The sequence below is a fragment of the Ambystoma mexicanum genome, chromosome 3p (assembly GCF_040938575.1).
Source record: "Ambystoma mexicanum isolate Mex_15411 chromosome 3p, UKY_AmexF1_1, whole genome shotgun sequence".
Lineage (NCBI taxonomy): Eukaryota > Metazoa > Chordata > Amphibia > Caudata > Ambystomatidae > Ambystoma > Ambystoma mexicanum.
The window spans coordinates 1006322746-1006343105 of NC_090925.1; the positions used below are offsets into that span (position 1 = coordinate 1006322746).

The 20360-nt window shown below is 46.1% G+C and overlaps 1 protein-coding gene across 1 annotated transcript in view; it reads right to left on the reverse strand.

Annotated features, from left to right (window-relative positions):
- Nucleotides 1–20349, reverse strand: part of AAR2 (AAR2 splicing factor) — a 107487-nt gene extending 87138 nt beyond the window's left edge. The window contains exon 1 of the mRNA XM_069652314.1: nt 20213–20349. The gene's annotated coding sequence lies outside the window, so the exon portion shown is untranslated. The remainder of the gene's footprint in view (nt 1–20212) is intronic.
- Between the last annotated feature and the right edge of the window lie 11 nt (nt 20350–20360).

Sequence of the window (20360 nt, forward strand, 5' to 3'; positions counted from 1 at the left end):
ATAGAGCGTACGAATATATTGAGCGAATGAGTGTATAAGAACGGATGAACCTATAAGGGCGAACAAGCGCATAGAGCGGACCAACGTATTGAGCAAATGAGTGCGCTGAGCGCATGTGCGCACAGAGCAAATGAGTGCGCTGAGCGACTGAGTGCGCGAAGCGGTTAAGCGCATGGAGCGGATGGATGCGCGGAACAGATGGGTGCCCTGAGGGAATGTGTGCGTGGAGCCGACGTGTACCGACGGGTGTGTCGTGCGGACGGGTATATGGAGCGGACGGATATGTGGAGCAGACGAGTGCGTAGAGAGAGTGTGTGGAGCGCACAAATGCGTCGAGATGACGTATGTACGTATAGCTGTCGTATGAGTGTGGAGCGGACATACATTGTAAAACGGAATTATGTGTGTAGAGCGGACGTGGGTGTGTGCAGTGCGGACGTGAGTATGTATAGAGCGGACGTAGGTATGCGAGCAGAACAGATGTATGTGTGTCTGTAAAGCGGACGTGTGTTGTGTGTTGTGTAGAGCGGACGTGTGTGTGTGTAGAGCGGACGTGTGTGTGTGTAGAGCAGATGTATGTGTGTGTAGAGCAGATGTATGTGTGCGTTGAGCAGACTTATGTGTGTGGGTGTGGAGCAGACGTGGATGTGTGTAAAGCGGACATAGATGTCTGTAGAGCGTGACGTATGTGTATGTAGAACGGACTTGGATGTGTATGTAGCACGGACGTGTGTGCGTGTGTAGAGCAGACGTGTGTGCGTGTGTGGAGCAGACGTCTATGTATAGAGCGGACGTGTATGCACGTGTAGAACGAACGTGTGTACATGTGTAGAGCGAACTTGCGTGTGTACAGAACGGACGTGTGTGTGTTTAGAATGGATGTGTGCGTGTGTATAGAGCGGACGTGTGCGTGTAGAGCGGACATGCAGGCGTAGAGCGCACATGGATGTGTGTCTGTAGATCGGACGTGTGTGTATGTATGTGTCTGGAGCAGACGTATGTATGTGTAGTACAGACGTGTGCATGTGTGGAGCAGACGTATGTGTGTATATAGAGCAGATGTATAGATGTAGGTGTAGAGCGGACATGGGTGTGTGTAAAGCGAACCGGAGTGTGTGTAAAGTGAACAGGAGTGTGTAGTGCGGACGTATGTATATGTAGAACGGACGTGTATGTGTAAGTAGCGCGGACGGGTGTGCGTGTGTAGAGCAGACATGTCTGTATGTGTAGAGCAAACATGTGTATGTATAGAGCGGACATCTGTGTGTATAGAGCGGACGTGTGAGTGTGTATAGAGCGGACGTGTATGTGTAGAACAGACGTATGTGTGTGTAGAGCGGACGCGCGTATATGTGTTTGTGTATAGAGCTGACGTGGAACAGACATGCACGCGTGTGTGTGTAGAGCAGACGTGTGTGTGTGTATGTAGAGCAGGCACCTGTGTATAGATCGGAAGTATGTGTGCGCAGACCAGACGAAGTACCAGCTAGTAGAGCCGGTGATTCCTTAGTGCAGTTGAATGCATGATCGAACGAACGCATGAGCGACAAATTAGGAAGTATGTAGATATAATCCGATCTCATACGCATCATATCACATCACCACGCTTACTCTCTTCTTTTACACCATCACCCAACTAGAACACAGCGATACTATGACACCATTCGGTATAGCTGTTCTCATACCAACATCTTCCTCATACTACACATCACTCTAACTAAACACTGCTGGTTACACCCTCCAGCCGGCGTTCTCCTCAGGCCTAACGCAGCCTCAATCGATCTGGATAATCCGGCCAGAACGAACACATACTCCTCAACCCTCAACCACCACACCTAATGCTAAGAAGCTGCCTCCACATGAATGCTACACCTGCAGCACACATATACGGTGCGCACACGCATCTTTGACGCCTTTATACTCTCTCTACTGACTTGAACTTCAGTTCCCGAGGGCGTTCAACCTACCAGCGCCTTGAGACTATACCAATGGTACATAAGGCGCTATATAAATGCAAAGTAACATAACATAACATAACAAGGACAATCATCTTCAACTGACAATTTTCTCTACTTTCCCATCTTACATTTTAGTGGGACTATTTTTTATACCATGTTACACAATAACAAACATCTACAACGGACTGCTTTTCCTACTTTTTATCTTCATATTGTTTATTGGCACTATTTCTATTCTCCACATTTTTTATATTTTTAGGTTTTCATCAGCACTATTTTTATATTTTTCAATGAACCACTTAATAGTGAAATTGGTTTGAAAATCAAATATTTTATTGTCATTGGATGCAAAATGTTTTGAAAAAGAGTATATACAGCTTGCCTCACTCACTTAAAGAAATACTAATTGACTACTGCCCCGTTGTAAGCAATCTGTATGAACGTTTTCATATCCTTATATTCCTGTTATGTTCAGAACACCCGATCAGTAAAACCACAGGACACATCTACAAACAAATGACATCATGGCTATTGCAGTACTTCTATTTTCCTTTCTCTTTTGTTTTTTTATTGCTTATTTTATCTCACAATTACATTTAAATTGATTATGATAAAGGTGAATGTGTCCCTATGGCATAATGCTAGTGAAGAAGTTAGAAAACAAGTAGATTTCCAGTTAGAGCAGGAAATGGTATTCCGCCCAGATGTGGCGACAATAAGAGCTAGGAGAAGTATTACAGATGAGTATTTCATGAGAAGGTATTTTGAAAATTAGATAAATATTGAACAAAACTCATGGTATAGGTCAATGGAGGAGGTAGAGATAGATAGATAGATAGATAGATAGATAGATAGATAGATAGATAGATAGGATAGATAGATAGATAGATAGAAATGTTGTTTGCTCACTTATCCCCTATACCAGTATATTCCTCAGGAGAATGGGCAAAGCAGAGGCAGTATGGACTGCACCAATAGAAATGATAAAAAACATGGACAGTGTGGCGTGAGGAATGGAAAGAAACTGCAAAATTAACATGGGTAGAAGTTGAAGCAGGGCCACTACCCATAACCAAACTACAAGCACCAACATTATGCTTTAGAAATAATGGTTCAGTAAAGCTTGGTGACAATGAAGGTTGAAAACACATTATGGATTTGTCAGGAATGAAAGTTGGCACAGCTGTACGAATGGACCATTACTGGGCTTACAGTACGAAAGCTTAATGTGCAGCTTCCACTCTTGGGGTGGCATATGTACCCGCACATGAGGAGGAGAATGGGACCTTGACAGAGGCCATATACTCCCTGAAAGAGCTGCATGATAAAATGGAGGAGGAAGTAAAGGACATGGAGGACGATAGCTGGTTCAGTTATCTATTCTCCTGGATGCCTACATGGCTAACAGATGCATTCAAATTTCTGTTGTCAATTTTGGTACTGGTCCTAAAGGCTTTTTACATCTTGAGAATAGCAATAAGCCAATGTAAAAAGACTGGCAAAAAGCACTACAAATGACAGTAATGGTTAATATGGCTGACATTGTACATTATTACACTCAAACTGATGAAGTTTACTGTCCCATGTACCCATTTGGGCCGCCAACTAGACAACCTGGAGCATAGTTTACATGCCCGAAAGATACTCATAACTACAACGAGCACTGGATGAAATGTGACAACAGTGGCGAGGGCTGGCTTATGACATGCAGTTCAGCAGAATACGTAGCACAAAATGGTAACATGAGGGGGGGGGTCACCAGAGGTTGGCTGCCCAAGGATCATTATAATACGAGAGCAAATTAAGGTGTGGTCAATGACAAGATCAGAGGGGGGAAATGTAGTGGGGCTATTGTTGGCTAGAAAGCAGGTGCCCTACTGCCTTCCCCAGAAAACACGGAATTATAAAATCAGAAAGAACACATTTTGAACTGCACTTTAAATCTTCCCGGAAATGCAGCTGGCACAAAGAATAATTAGTTTTGCTACAAAAGTAGGGACAGAGGAGGCATTAGCTTGCAAAATTAGTGTGCCTTTTTAAATATACTTTTTATTTTGTCCTCAGGGGTTGTGGCATTTTGGTTGGCACACAGAGTATTTTCTGCCACCGAAACGTAAAGCCCCTTGGAAATATGGAATACAGGAATGAGGCCCTATAATTATTTACACCTTTAACTATAGAAATACGTAGACCCCTCGTTCACGATTAGGATTTCGGTGACAAGGATTGGAGAATAAGGACTGCGATATCTTAATATTCACCTACCAGCTGATACCAACATTTGTTCAATGAGCCAATTCCTTCTGTACTTTATTTCATTCATTTTTTCTCCTTTCTCTGCTTTTCTGTCCGTTCAACACCCTATAACGATCATGACCAATTGTAAATATAGTGTGTTTTTACTCCGGCTTCGTCACACCTTAATGGAGGACTCCCTGACGGTACTGATATTGAAACCACAGAGAAATCCGGAGTTCTGCTCCTCGTACAGACCAATCACGCTACTTAACAACGACGCAAAAATCTTCTCCAAAATCCTGGCAAGCAGATTGCCGAAATACCTCCCAGAATTATTCCACCCATACCAGACAGGATTTATAGCACCTTCGACACTACCAGGCGCACCCTAAAACATCATCGAATCCGCAGGCAGGACGGCCGAACAGATGGCAGTTCCGTCACTAGATGCGAATAAAGCATTCAACATGTTGGACTGGGGATACATTGAGGAAGCCCTAAAACACCTAGGCATCGGCCCATGGTTCCGGAAATGGACCCTGGCCAACTACCAGCACCCAACCACAGTGCTGAGGATAAACGGCACCAAATCACCCAGAATCCATATTACCAGAGGCACACGCTATCCCCGCTCAGTTTTGCAGTATCCATGGAGCCGTTCACCTGTAGAATTCACCAAAAACCCTTAATAAGTGGACTAACAGTGAGGGGGGGAAGCATACAAAATAGCTCTGTACGCAGAAGACGTCCTACTAACCCTGACCAAGCCCAAGTCACCCTGGAGGCGCTGTGGAGCGAACTTGACAGCTTCGGAGCGGCCTCGGGGTTCTCTACCAATCTCAAAAAATACACGCCCTTGGGATTAACACCCCAGAAGGCATGATAGAAACACTAGCCGCCAGTCACCCCATCCAGTGGGTCAGCTCACACTACCAAATTGGGGGTAAAGATACCACGCAAAATAGAGAAAGTGTACAAGTTAAACTTCCCCCCACTGTTCAAGGAGCTGCAGTCAGACCTGTTAAGATGGAAAAAGCAAGAAGTGTCATGGCTGGGAAGAATAACAGCTGTAAAAAGGAACATGGTGCCAAGATTGCTCTACCATTGCCAAACCCTCCCAATCTCCATCCATAGGATGGACCTACAGAAGCTCCAATCAAACATCATGAAACTCATTTGGGAGGGAAGGAAACCTTGAATAGCCAGAAAGGTGACGATGAGGAGCAAGGGATCGGGAGGCCTGGGGGCCCCAGAAATAGATAGATACTGCTTGGCTGGCGGCACAACTCTCACCAGCCTGGAAACTAACCACCAACAGACCTAGCTGGGCGAAACTAGGAGGAGGACTGGTGCTGAGGCCCCCCAGAAGCGCTTGCGCACATCAGACCCATTGACCCCAAAAGAGGGGCCCGCTAACCACAACCAAGAACACAGCGGAAGGAAAGCTGGAGGAAAGCACCCTATCCCTGATCTGGGACAACCCGGACTTCATCCCCGGAATGACACCCAATAATTTGGACTGCTGGAAAGCGGGAGGGTTGAAACATCTGGGAGATTTCTATGCAGAGGGATCCCCGCTAACATTCGAAGAATGCAAGGGGAAATTCAGGGTGCCGGAAACAGAGATTTTGCTACTCGCAGATCCGACACTGGCTCTCGCATGAGCCCATGAAATCACAGGGCTGTAGAGAACTAACGGCGCTGGAACAAACACTCACAACACTTCCCACCAGAGGGAAAATATCAGCTTTGTACAGACTACTGGACAGAGGAGACCCCAACAAAAAGGTGGCTTACATGGAAAAATGGGAAAGGGACATTGGCAGAGCAATCGAGACGGAAGAAGGGGGGGGGGAGCACATCTGGACCACAATGCAGAAGAGCTCAAAATGCGTCACCAATAAGGAAGGGGCGATCAAAACTTACTACAGATGGTGCTTAACCCCAGAGACCCTGAACAAGAGTAACCCAGCAATCTCCCCGCGGTGTTGGGAGGATGCAGACACAGGCACGCTGTTCCACTTGCTCTGGACATGCCCGATGTCCACAAAGTACCTCATTAAGCAGATCACAGGCCTGACGGTTCCGTGGGACCCAGGAATAGTCCTACTGGGCAGCACAGGGAGCGGCAAATTCCGGCTGACTGGCAACTTGGCAGGCCTATGCACTCAACTTCTCACAGCTGCAAAGGTAGCTATAGCGCCCTGCAGTGAACCTGTGGTGGGCCAAATGCTGGGACATCGCAGTAGCGGAAAAAATAACCGCCATCCGCCTGGGAAATAGGAACAAGTTCTTCGACACCTGGGCCCCCTTCCTAGATTACACGGAGCAGTTCCCCAGAATGGCAAGGAAGCCACTGCCGCTCTGCTGGCTATCTAAATATGACTAACATAATCCGAAACCAGACCTGAGGCCCACACTGAACTCCCCCCCCCCCCCACCAAGTGCTGTTAACTCGGAATCAGGAGTAGCGGAGTGCAAGGCGAACCCCCCCAAGGCGTCCCACCTCAGACAATGACTAGCCAGACCTCCCTGCAAAAGGCAACTGTCCAAAACAGGACCCCCAAGACCTACAGCACCCCCGATTGTCCCTCCCCCACTATCCCCCCTAGCCCCATTTGGTTATGCTTTTGATTTGTTATGTTCTTCTCTGTACAAACCATCCAATAATTGAATTTATGCTCCTGAGACGCTTGTTTACTATTAAAATCAAAAAAAGATTGGTTAAAAAAAATAAATACGGTGTGTTTTTATGAATATGATGAATTGTTTGTTAACTTTATTTTTGTTTCCGTTATTGTTTGATGTTTACTGTTCTGATGGTTTCACATGAACTTAATTATACTTCTCACAAAATAAATTCACCGTTTTTTTTTTTTACAGGGTTTTCAATTAACTGGATGAACGATTTATATTTCTTTTGACACACGATGTCTATACCTTGGAGTCAGGTTGTCCCTCATTTACTGCGGGACACCAAAATAGGTTGACATTCACTGCAAAAAAAGTTCCACCATGAACAAAATGCTTAGAATGTAACCCTGCACATTTTTTTGTTAATAAAGAGATTTCCTGGCAGAGCACTCTTTTGCTTTTCTCCATAGTACCCCAGCCCGAGCCAGAGTAGGGGTCGCCCTCTCGTTTGGTGGATGCTTTACCGACATTCCAAGGAGAGCATCTTCTAAGGGACATCCTGAGAAAAGGAGATTGGTTAGTAAGACTAGACCTGAAGGACGCATACCCCACGATGCCAGCTTTCCACGTTAATTGTCGTTAGAAGGCTCATTTACGGTAACAGTGCTAGTTTAGGACAAAGTGAAATTCTGTATCCTTCTCAGAACGGGCATCTGAGTGGTGAGATAAATGTAGAGTATATGCTAGCAGAACTATAAGATTTTGGCACCATTACCTGGATAGAAACATTTTGGTCAAAGCAGACCATCTCCCATATGTGGACCATTTAGTAGAGGATTGGAACTTCCATTAACTTTACAAATCCAGCAACTGAGAGGTGTTCTAGGTCAAAGAAAAGCTATGGGTTCTACTGGACAGAGCTATCTTCATCTCCAGGGTGAATACTCATATACCAAATTATTTAATTTGAAGGGTGGACCAAAAAGCATCTGGACGGATGCACTTTTGCATCGGTGGAGTGCAGGCGTGAACTAGGCTTACTCACCGCTCACAACGATCTCAAGAGCTCTCGCAAAAGAATGCAGGGACATCACAAGTGTTGTTTCCAGCTTTGATGAAACTTTCTATTTATTTTCTTTGTGGGATTCTGAGTGGAGATCTCCTTACCGATCCAGCCCCTTGTAGAGACAGGAGAGCTCCTGCTGCATGCTTGCAGGGTTTCTGGCAGAGATGGGTATTGCCAGAACTTTCCGGACAAGCTGCTAACCTCAAAGAACCACAGGCTACTTCGACATACAGAAGCTATATCGATGCATCGTGGATATGGGAGCGATGGTGTGAGCAGAGACGTTTTTTTATCCAATTTCTGCCCCTCTAGTTCAGTTTGAATTTCTTAGCCTCGCTGTCAGATGAGAGTAAGGCATTTAGGACCATAAGCATGTGTAGCTGTGCTAATTCAGTAGGGCATGATCAAATAGACTGTATGACTGAGGACACGAGCAGTTGTATGGGTGTTGAAGGACATCAAACTAAGTAAGCCACAAATGACACTCTATTCATCCTTGTGGCACGTTGACGTCGTCAGAGACCTTCTCAATAAGTGGCCCGAGAATGAACAATTGCCCTCAAGACATCATTTGGGAAAGATGGTGACTGGTGTGCTTAATATCTTGCAGGAGAGCATCAGTCATCCTGTCAACTTCGAACGCTCCGACATCTAGCATTGCAAGGAGAATTGATTCTGTTAAAGACACAGAAGTGCAAGTAGTGATAGCAGTCAGCGGTTAGGAATTTGTGGGATTGATGATGAATCGAGTGACATCCATCCTTAATGTGATTTGTTTGTGGTCTACAAGGGAAGAACAGAGGAGTGTCTGCCAGTTGGTGACATGCTAGTATGGAGATGGGGTTAATAGCCCTGTGTACAGTCTGGCAAGGAGCATGTTGGACTGCAATCAAACCTAATTGTGAGCCTTTAAAGGCTATTTATGCATCTCAGAGAGCAGCATGTTCCTGCACCCACCGTCGCCTGGTTGCTTCCTCTACGGCCCTTCTCTCGACCTCCAAGCCCTTCCCTGCAACCTGATTGGCTGTACCCAGTCTCCCACAACACAGGCCTGGTAACCCGGTGTTACATTGCTCCCCTCGCCACTTACGCAAAAGAAAAAGGAAAGGTAAGAGCTGCGCAAGCCCCCCACTGCATCACGACCAAATTGTGAGCCTTTAAAGGCTATTTACGGCATCCCAGAGCGTGGCGTTCTCGTGCACCCACTGTCGCCTGGTTGCTTCCTCCATGGCCCTTCTCTCCCACTTGAATATTGCCTTGAGTCACATCTAGATAGGACTGTGCTTATTAGCCTGCTTTTTAGCCTATGCCACATTGTGCTAGAGCAGTGAATATTATCTTGCGTCGCATCTAGAGAGGATTGCAAATATTGCCTTGAGTGACATTAAGAGAGAAGCTGTGAATATTACCTTGCGTCGAATCTAGAGACGACTGTGAATAATACCGTGTTGCATCTAGAGAGGAGTGTGAATATTACCTTGAGCCACATCTAGATAGGAATGTGCTTATTAGCCTATGCCACATTAAGATACAACTGTGAATATTAGCCTGCACCACATAGCCTGCGCCACATCTAAAGAGTACTGGTTACCACCCTGCACCACATAAAGATAGAACAGTGAACTTTAGCCTGTGCCACATTGAGAGATTACAAACGTTTGCCACAACAAAGAAAGAATTGTGGACACCACCCTGTCCCACATCTAGAGAGAAATGTGAATAATAACCTACTTCCCATCAAGAGAGGATTCTGAAATGTCTGCACACTAGCCTGCGTCACATCTAGAGAAGACTGAACATTTGACCTGTAAAACATTAAAGTAGAACATTGGCCTGCATCACATCAAGAGAGGATTGTGAATAGTAAACTGCTTCGAAACTAGAGAGGAATTTGAACATTATTCAGCGCCACATCGGGAGAGGACTGTGAATATTAACCTGCCTCCCATCTAGAGAGGTTTGTGGATTGTGAATCCTCTCCGCCTCGCATCCAAATAGGATTACAAACAGACTACATAACATCTAGAGACGATTGTGATTACAAACCAGTGAACCCTCTCAGCCTCACATCCGACGAAGATTGCGAGTATCAGCTTACGCAACTTCTTCTCTTTGGGGGGTAGCAAGTTTAAAAGTAAATGCCCACAAGTCAGTTATTAAACGTGACCACACCCTCAGAAAAGGTTCAGGAATTTCAGGGTATAGTACCCTATAAATGGTCAGAAACTGGACCCTGATATTTGGGGGTCTAGATTACTGGTGCTCTTTAGCATGCTAACTACCCGCCTTTAGCAGAAAAGCTGCAGCGGCTGCTGTCGGAATGGATGCCCTTATCAATATCCTGGATGGGTAGGATAAATGCCCTTAAAATTGTGATTTTGCCATAAATCCTGTACTATTTCACAGCCCTGCCAGTGGGGGTTCCCCAAGGTTTCTTCGACTCTTCAAAAACATGTGGGGTCATTTATTTGGAACCACAAGAGACCCAAGGTAGCTATGCAGATGCTAATCTCTCCCAGAAGCAAGGGAGGGCTTGTGTGCGCCATACTTCCACTTCCATTTCCTTGCGGCTCAAATCAGAGTGATCTGGGATTTTTCAGGGGCGATTGAGGGAAGGTCTGGTGATAAATGGACAAAGCGGTGGTGGGCTCGCTGCTGGACGAGGTGTAGACCTGCAAACATGTACAGTAGCAGGATAGGGGCCCTAGTGGGGGGACTCATGGGATGAGCTGGTGAGGAGGGGGAACTTGACCACCTTCCGCTCCCCACTGATGTTGCGGTTTAGGAATCCCCAGTTCACACCAGGCATGGAAAGGGGTGCCTTCAATGGTGGAAGTCGGCAGGGTGGCACAAACTACGTGGCATGTTCTTGGGTCAGAACATTAAATCCTTTGCACCGTGCAAGCAGGAAATTGGGCTAGATGAGGAGGAGAGGTATTGCTACTCTCAACTGAGGCACTGGCTTACATACCCAATGTTCAGGTCAGCGGCCAAGGATCTCACGCCCTTTGAATGGTTTGTAACGATGGACACCGGGACAGTGATTTGGTAGGAGCGTTATATGGGATTATAGCAGAAGAAGCAAGGAGCTAGGCATGGTACTATATGGAGCAGTGGGAAACTGCAGTGGTGCCGCCGCTGGAGGAGGAACTTTGGACTCAGTTATGGGCAGATATCCCCAAGCTCACACAGGCCAGCCAGATTCAGGAGATGTGGGTTAAGATTGTCCAGTTAAGATTGTCCAATGGCATCTCACCCCAGAAAAACGACATCAACTCTACCCAACTGCGTCAGCGCTATGCTGGAGGGGATGTGGAGTAAGTGGGATTGTGGAAAACACATGCACAGACCCACACACACATTGTTAGCCTCAACATTCACTCGCTTATTCACAGAGCATTCAATCACTTATTGCATTAGAGGATCATAAGTGACCTTTCCATACATTTTATATCCCCCTGCACCTGTTCCAAATAGATACAGGGAAGTTTTTTTCCCTGTGCTTTTAAAAGAGCACCTCTTTTGAAAATCGGGATTTACTTAAAAATGTCCAGAACCCCCTTTCTACCCTGTGCAGTTGTGCATTTGGTGGGAAAAGAGCACCTCAATGTGCACAACTATGATGCACAAATTTAAATGTATTTTGTGCACGGTTCACGACCTTTTTGGCGCAAGTGAAGTAAATGAGCAACCCATCAGTTGCACCAAACACGTTTTGAAAATCGGGGCACAATAATTTATCCCTACTGAAAAGTTGTTTACGCTGCACGTTCATTTCAGAGTGTAGTTCGAGGTGTCAGAGGGGAATTAGGAATGGGAACGGACACAGGAAAATGAAAGGGTGTATGGGGTTTTTACTGTTTCTGCAGTCATTAAACCCAGATATGCTCATGAGCAGGTATTGTGTTAAACCCCAGAGTGCGTACTCTGCATGCCATCATTTAGGTATTCTGTCATATGTAACGGATTAGCAGGTACTGTATCAAATGTAAATAGTTCCAGGTAGGGTGGCCAACTGTCCCATATTTCGCGGGATTGTCCTGTAATTGGGAACTCTGTCCCGCATTTGCAGAGTGGCTGAGCGGGACGTAGTTTGTCTGGACTTGCTCTGGTCCCTGCAGTGTGACTCTCGGGAGACAGCAAGTCGGGACCACCTGCATCTACACACCACGGCGCTGCCGCCTGCTGCTTTCTTTCTCTGGGCGGCTCCACGGCCCGGCTCCTTTTGAGCCTGCAGGTCGAGCTGCTAACACTCTGACATCTGTCTTCATTACACTGCTAATGTTTTGTTCCTTGGGTCGTGCTGGTCATGTTTAAAGTTAAAAAACGTGACCATCATCTCCCAAGGACAAACCATTTGCATTGCAATTAAGCCAGGTGTTGAGAGCCATTAACAAATTTAAATTACAAATGGGGTGAGCCAAACGTGAATGACGCTGTGACGTCACCACCACCTTTGTGATGTCACCACCACCTTGTGGGCAAGTATCCCGCAAAAGGATATAAAAAAGTTGACCGCCCTAGTTGCAGGAACTGTGTCTGGAATCTGTGTCCCATGCAGGGGCGCCGAGTACGGGGGGGCTGCGGGGCCCAGCCCCCCCCGGCAGAATGAAGTCGGGGCCGAGCCCCCTCCCCCCCGGGCCGGAGAGAAGAGACGCAGTATGGATGGCCCTTTGTTCCATCCATACTGTGTCCCTCTCTGGCGGCCCGGGTAAAAGCCGGGGAAAAACGATGTTTAGAAATTGTGGGACAGATGCAAAGCAAGAGGCTCTTGCTTTGCATCTCTCCCTCAATTTCTAAACATCGTTTTGGGTTGGGTATACTTCTACATCTGTACACAGGTGCACAGCTGTAGAGGTACACCCAACCCAAAAATTCTTTTTGGGTTGGGTGCATTTGTACATCTGTGCACCCCTCTTGCCAAGAGGGGTGAACAGATGTAGAGGTACACCCAACCCAGAAGGATTTTTAGAAATGGAGGCACAGATGCAAAGCAAGTCTATCCCTCAATTTCTAAACATAGTTTTGGGTTCGGTGCATTTGTACATCTGTGCACCCCTCTTGGCAAGAGGGGTGAACAGATGTAGAGGTACACCCAACCCTGAAGGATTTTTAGAAATGGAGGCACAGATGCAAAGCAAGTCCGTCCCTCAATTTCTAAAAATCGTTTTGGGTTGAGTGTAGCAGTTGAGCTGCTACACTCTTATTGACAAGGTCCCAGCACTTCTCAAGAGATGTATTTCTTTTAATTTTAATTGGTTATTTATAATGCGTGTACTACCCAGAGGTTTCTAAACGCGGACTGAGGGAGCGAACCTGTGTTGTGCGGACCGAGGGAGCGAACCTGTGTTGTGCGGACCGAGGGAATGAACCTGTGTTGTGCGGACCGAGGGAATGAACCTGTGTTGCGCAGACCGAGCGATCGAACCCGTGTTGCTCTGTGTCGTCTTGCTTCCAAGGCGAGCATGTTGCCCCTGAACTATCCTTCTGATACTCTAAAGATCAGAAGTACATTTAATGATACAGAACCAGAACTATTGAGCAAGTCTTATCATCAGAATAACTCTGCTGTGGTTATACAAGAGCTCATATATTTAAAGGGATGGAATTACTCAGAATGTAGCAGCACTATTCAATAACTCAAAGTTCTTAAGCATAGTTAATGTGAAAATACTACACTTCTCACCGTTGGGACAGTACTGCCACTTCTCACAGAGGCTTCAGCACCTTTTATGGGGCAGCACTGATCCAGCCTACTGCTCACATGCTCAGAATTATGATTTCTCAGCAGGACTTTAACACTATACCATTGTGTTCTGTATGTGGAGCGCTTCTTCACCACCAATGTGGATTCATGGCTCTCTCCCAGTGTCTAAATAGTAGGTCTGTCTAGATTCAATTGGCAACAGGCATGTCCAGAGCTGCCTGCTGTCCATAAACTGCCGCTCAGGATGTTGGGAGCCGTGATGGGGCAAGGGATAGAAGGCTCGAGCCTGTCGGATAGCAGAATCAGCATGGTCTTAAAACCTGCTCACTCCTTCTGGAGGGGACTTGGGGCAAAATGAGCCTGAACAGGGGGTTGTTACCCCTTTATCTCTCCTGAATGAAATAATGGGCTCTCTCAGACACAAGTTATCACCCCTGCACACACCTAGATGAAATTCATAAATGTAGCTTTGTTGGGTGTCCTGACCCACGTTTGGACTATTATGCTGCAACATTTGGTGCTGTGGGTTTAGGAAATCCAAGAGGGCGGAAAAGCCCACATTTGCGCAAGAATCCCAGAGAACCGTGCAGTTTTGCGCACAGCAAAGTGGTCCCCTGACCTGCCACCCACCAGTGCAAGCATGATGGGCCAGGAGTGCCATGAGTGAAATGTGTGCCAAAGGAAAAACAGCAGTGCCGGTTGGCTAAAAAAAGCGCTTTAAAATCACCTTTGTTTCCCTGAATGCAAGCTCAAAATGCCTATTTTAAACATCACAAGATATTCAAAAATCTCAATGAACACCAGCAGACATTTAGCAGAATGTATTCTTGTGTGCATACAAAATCTGGAAAGATGAAGAGCCCAAAACTGTTATAGTGGATATCACGAGATCGGTGGGTACCTGTTTGTCTTGCTGAAGGTCTTTGGTTGGCAGCCAGACTGTCTGTTCTTCTCCGAAGCTAGTGTAACGCGGGTAGCCAGTCCAAACCTAAACCCAAACTTAGCAACTGGGCGGAGGATGAACCGACTCCCAACGTCACGGTGTGCTTTACCCCTGATTATCGTGACGTCAGGACAGTGCGAGCACTGGCAGGGGGAGCAGAGAATGGTTTGTCCTTCCGTAGCAGTAGAAGAAATATCCGGTAGCAGGCGGGTCTTGTCCACGGCGGTTAGGTACCAGGCAGGCAAGGGGGAGTTCGCAGACAAGCACCAAGGAAGAGGCAGGCAAGGCAGGAGCGCAGAAGGACTGGGGGAGAACAAGCTGATTATGGTCAAAAGGACAGGTAGGGAACTGATAGGGTCTGGCAGGTAAGGATAATGGCCAGGGGAACCGAAGGGAACCAGGAGGGAGCAACCTGATAGAGGACACTGACCAGGGAAACAGAATTGAACCAGGAGAGCAACCAGGTGGAAGGGAATGGGCCCAGGACACAGAATAGAACCAGGAGATAAGCAGGTAAAAGGTAATGGCCTGGAACAGGTGTGAACCAACGGGATAGGGGAGCGGAGCGAAAACACGGTCTGGGCAAAACCGCGTTGAGACGCGATAGAACATGGCCTGGACTCATTTTATAGGGCTGCCAGCACCTGAGAGGCTTGTACCGCAATCCGCCTCGTTCCCAGGTGCTGGCGAGCCCAGAACGAGGCTTGAGAAGCAAGCTCTCGTTGCTCCGAGTGCCCAATACACTGCGCATGCGCGGGCGCGAGGACACGAGCGACCGCGCATGCGCAGCGAAACATAACGCCGGACTCCCGGAATACCCCGGGGAGCCGAACCCCAAGAGCGGAAGCGAGGATAGAGCCGCCAGGAGGGAGCCGATCGGGCAGGAGCGGAAAGACCAGACCGCCGGGTGAGTGGCATGACAAAAACAATGTTTATAACAAAACTGGCTGAGCTGTGGATGTCAGCAGCTTAAGTTAAATGGACAGAAAGCCACTAAAATCGAAATGTTTAAAATAAGTGACCTACTTTTGAGTATGACATAGTTTTGAACTTAGAATCAGCATTCTAGCTGCATGTGCAAAAATTGTGAGTTTGATTTGAATGAAGAAAAACTGGGAACAAAAGTGACATTTAGCTGAAGCCTGGCTTAATGAAACTGGATTCTGCCTGACAACTACCCCCGACAGGAGAGGGAATTCAGCAGCTGTGTTCCCAGGCCTGGCTGAATCCTGCTGCCCCTGCCAAAAGGAGATGACACCTCTCTGATTGAATTCGGGGAGTGGCACCTGGGGACTACAGGAAACTAAACAAATCACTGTCCCTGGCTCAGGCAAATGTTATATTGGGGGGGGGGGGGGTCGTCAAATGGCTTCCTCTTGGGAGAAACTGGGAGGGGCAGTGCCTGCGAGAGCAAGCTGAGCTTGGGGGAAGTGGATAAACCAGAAATTCCACAATGTGCTTTGGAAAAACACACCCCTTTGGGGCCAGAGCATGATTTAAAAAAGATGGATAATTCATAGTGCAGACTTGTAAGAATGATATAAATAACATCATCATTCTTGTGATTTTTCTGTGCACATTTTAAGAGGTGTTAGGACCCTGTGGTATGTTCTTGGGGATAGTAGCAGAAAAAAGGTTGTTACTCCAAATGTATGCATGTTAAAAATCTGACACGATCATCTGAAACCCATATCCCTGGTGCACATTTGTGTAAAATCTGGAAAGGTTTAGAGGTTATCTGGATGAAAAGGGGAGAATTCTGTCATAAGTGGACACGACATCATACAAAGACAGGGATCGGATGGTTTGGTGCTACAGAAAATATGTTACTGGACCTATAATATTAGAAAAATGGTACATAGATAAATATGTATTTGGATCAGAAATAGATTTGTGTGCAATTTGACAAGGGGAGGATCCTCTGACCATAAACCTACCTCATCACTCTGACTCACAACCCAGTTCCCCCAATCAAGGAAGAGAGGAGGAACTGGCCAATGATAAGTTGAGAGGGTTGGGCATGCAGAATGAGCCGACCCACCCACTTTCTAAACACATAAAAAGAGCCACTGAAACCCAGGTAGAGACATTCACTTTCCACTTTCTTGCGGGACGCTTTGCCGGGAGACTCCAGACTTCAAATCCAGAACTCCAGGGATCCAGAACTTTACTTCAGAACTTGTAGCAGAGAGGCTAACCCACAAGCGGAGTTCTCTTCAGCAGGCCTCAAAAATAATTTGCAAACTATTCAACCGCCGGGCTGTGCGGTTTGCTGCTTGTTAAGAATCCACTTGATCCAGACCCGCAGAACCAGAGACTGCTGTATCCGGAACCGCTAGCAGAACCGATAACAGAACCAGAGACCCAGAGACCAGATCGCTGTGAAGAACCGCTAGCAGAAGTCCAGCTAATCCTGACCCGATCGGTGACGAAGTCGCATTCCTGTCCAAAATCTAGTGCGAGTACCCAGCTAGCACTGTGCCAAAAGCAATCTCTTAGTTTAAAATAATCTAATCCAAACTATTTTAGCCTATTAGAACTGCCTCCTAGAATCGTGTCATTCTGTCATCTTTAAAACTAAAAACTGTCATCTGTCATTCTGAGCTTTAAAATTTCAAATCCGAAAACTACCTTTACTAAATCGGCCGTATCTCCGGAACAGTTTGTGGTAGGAACGAGATTTAACTTTCATCTTAAAGCTAAGATTCTAGGCTTTCCTTATACCGCCTCCGTAATTGCGCTCGACGCGCGCGACTAAATTGCCGCGATTTGACATTTTGCTTCATTTTAACCACGGGTAAAAATATTTGTTTTTGCTTCCATCCCTGAAATCTGTTTTCAACCTAATAACCATCCCTGAATCATTGATAGGGCTGGCCTGAACTGATTCAAAGTATCTATCAACTACCCTGAACCCCCTATAGGGAATTGAAAGCCTTTTTAGCATATTTTTCACTTAATTGCAACCACATCAAAGTATATTGCCTGTGTTTAAAACTCCTACCTGTTTTCCTCTAAGCTTGGTGGGGGGGGGCAGGGGGGACTGAATTATATTTGATTGCATTCCTGAGAACTGTGTGCTTTCCTTCCATCTCTTTAACTTGCATAAAGGGGGGGGTGAATTGTCAAAGAAAAGTGATTACATTGTCATTTGTTGAAGTCATATCAAGTTTATTTTCTGTACTGCATTTTCATTCATCATTGCATTGTCCTTGAAGCCATAAAAGCATTCTCAGCTACTTTATCCTCTCTATATCACTTCTAAGCCATCAAAAAGAGTGTACCACTGTAACATTATCCATTGTTGATCACTATCATCTTCACAAATGTGCTATCAAATATTAATTTATTATAAAAGTGTGATATATATATATATATATTTTGTTTAATTTTCAAATAAACCTTTTAATTTGCAAAACAAACCTACTTCTTGGCTCAGTGGGGTCAGGGGGATTCTAAGAGAGGGGTGTTATATAAGGGTTGTCATCCAGAGTAAACGAACTGGATATAAAAAATATATCAATAAGGGTTTCCGCCAGCATCCCAGACTAGGCATCGACTTAGCTGTAGTGTTGAATTGAATCCGCTTACAGCTTGTGTCACATCTAGACAGGATTCTGAATGTTAGCATGCACCACACCTAGATGGAATTCTTAACTTTAGATTGCGTCACATCTAGACAGGATTATGAATGTTAGCATGTGCCACACTTGGATGAAATCATGATCACTAGCCTGTGTTCCATCTAAACAGAATATTGAAAATTAGCAAGTGCTGCTACCAGATGAAATAGTGAATGTTAGCAAGCATCACACCTAGACATAATTGAAAAGAGTGTATGCCAACTAACCAATCCACTAACAATTTCATCCCTCTGCATACACCTCTCAAACTCTAACCAAACACAACCACAAGCCTAAACCACAGCAATCTACCCAAACTTCACTACAATGCAACAAAACAACAAACCACACATAGACTTGCACAACAGAACGCGACGACTGCAAAACACCCCAAGCCCAGCCAACGGACCCACCAGGGTGAGGCTACCAACAGCACATCACTGCTCTCTTGCACTTTTCCAGTTTACTCCGACTAAGTCCTCCCCCCTCCCTTTTTCAGATCCGCCAGAGCGCCAGGGGACCACTCCGGTGGTGATAGTGTGCGGTACAAATATCCTTTAACATTAACATCTATAGATCGAGAAAACTGGAGTGACAATTCAGAGTGTTTTAACAGAAATAGAATTGTCTGACTCCATTAATATTCATGGGGTCACTGAAATGACCAAGAGTGAAACTGTACATTCAGTTGTGAGATTACCAGCAATGGTTGATACTATGCTCCAAGGCGTGAGGTGCCCACTCAATATATCACACTGTTTATAGGTGTGAGACCCATCCTGAAAGCTTGCCCAAAGAGCCTTGGCCAGAGTTTCACACTGAAGAAGTGAGCATGTGATCCGGAGTCTGCAGCCCACACACACACACACAGGGGATTCCCATGCTCCCACTTGCGAGATTTGCACCAAATTAGTGAGATTGTGCTCCAAGGTAGGAGGCACCCGCACAGTCTTTGCTCTGATGTTTGACACACTCACAGGATGGAATGGCATTTCTTTTCTCCCTTCCCAGTTGTGTTGCTCTGCCTTTTGAGGGTTACTACAACCTGGATGATTACAGAGGGGTGGAGTAGGGGCAGTGGTGGCCTACTGGAATGCAACTCGAAGGCTTAAATCTCCTTCTTACTTGACTTTAGTATATGCAGTACATGCTAGCCAATGTTTCCACTGTTCTGCGCTGCGCGCGCCTCCACCCCGCTGTGCGCCGTTGCACCAAGTTGGCGACTACATGCAAATGTGTGGTACTATAACTGCCAGTGATGTCACTTCCTGTATTTGGGCCCCCAACCCTCAGGAAATTCATAACTCGGCTCCCCTGGTCCCATGTCCGGTATTGTGTCTGTAATTATCTGCTCCAGGAGCAGGTATCGTCAGATGTAGCTGCTGAGCAGGTGCGTACTGTGTCGTTAGTAATTACCAGAGCAAGTATGGTGTCTGCATTCATTCGCCCCAGATGTGATGGGACTTTGCGGTCAGCCTACAGAAGGTAGTGTCTGCTGATATTCATTTGAGTGTTGTTTCTGTGTCTGCCATTAGACCTAGAACAGACACTGTGCCTGCAGTTATCCACAGAAGGGTCATTAGACTCAGAGAAAGTACCGGATCTGCAGCAATTAGCCCTGGGGAATCATTACGTTCAGAGCAGGCATTGAACTGGAGACAGTACACGTCTTCAAGCATTAGTCGGCGCAGGTATAATGTCCCTTACACCTGACCACGGTCTGTGTAGTAGCACAGCAGTTACTGCGCCTGCGAGCATTCCAGTGCCTGAACTGTAGCGTAAATGAGCTTCGGGGCAGCTTTGTCTACGATATCAACAACAGGCGGCCCTGTGTAATTTAGAAAGTCACGTGCTTACAATTAATTCACGTGCTTCCACTTTTTAATGTCAACATGTGATAAGTACAATACAAAGAATTAAAGTTTAAGCCTATTACTTCAACGTGCAGTTCTTCCAGAAGGTCTTAGCTTAACAATATAACAAAGAGGTGAGTATTATCTAAGGGAATGGATGCTAAAAGAAATGCATATAAAATACACTCACCTGACGCTGCGTGGAAACTGAAAAGGAGCGTTTGGTAAAGGGAAGCCCTGTGTTGCTTTCCTACTCAATTGAAAACACATTTAAAGTCCGTATGAGACCAGATAGCACTATGTTTGTTTAAAAGTCTGACGACATTTTCAGAAATGCC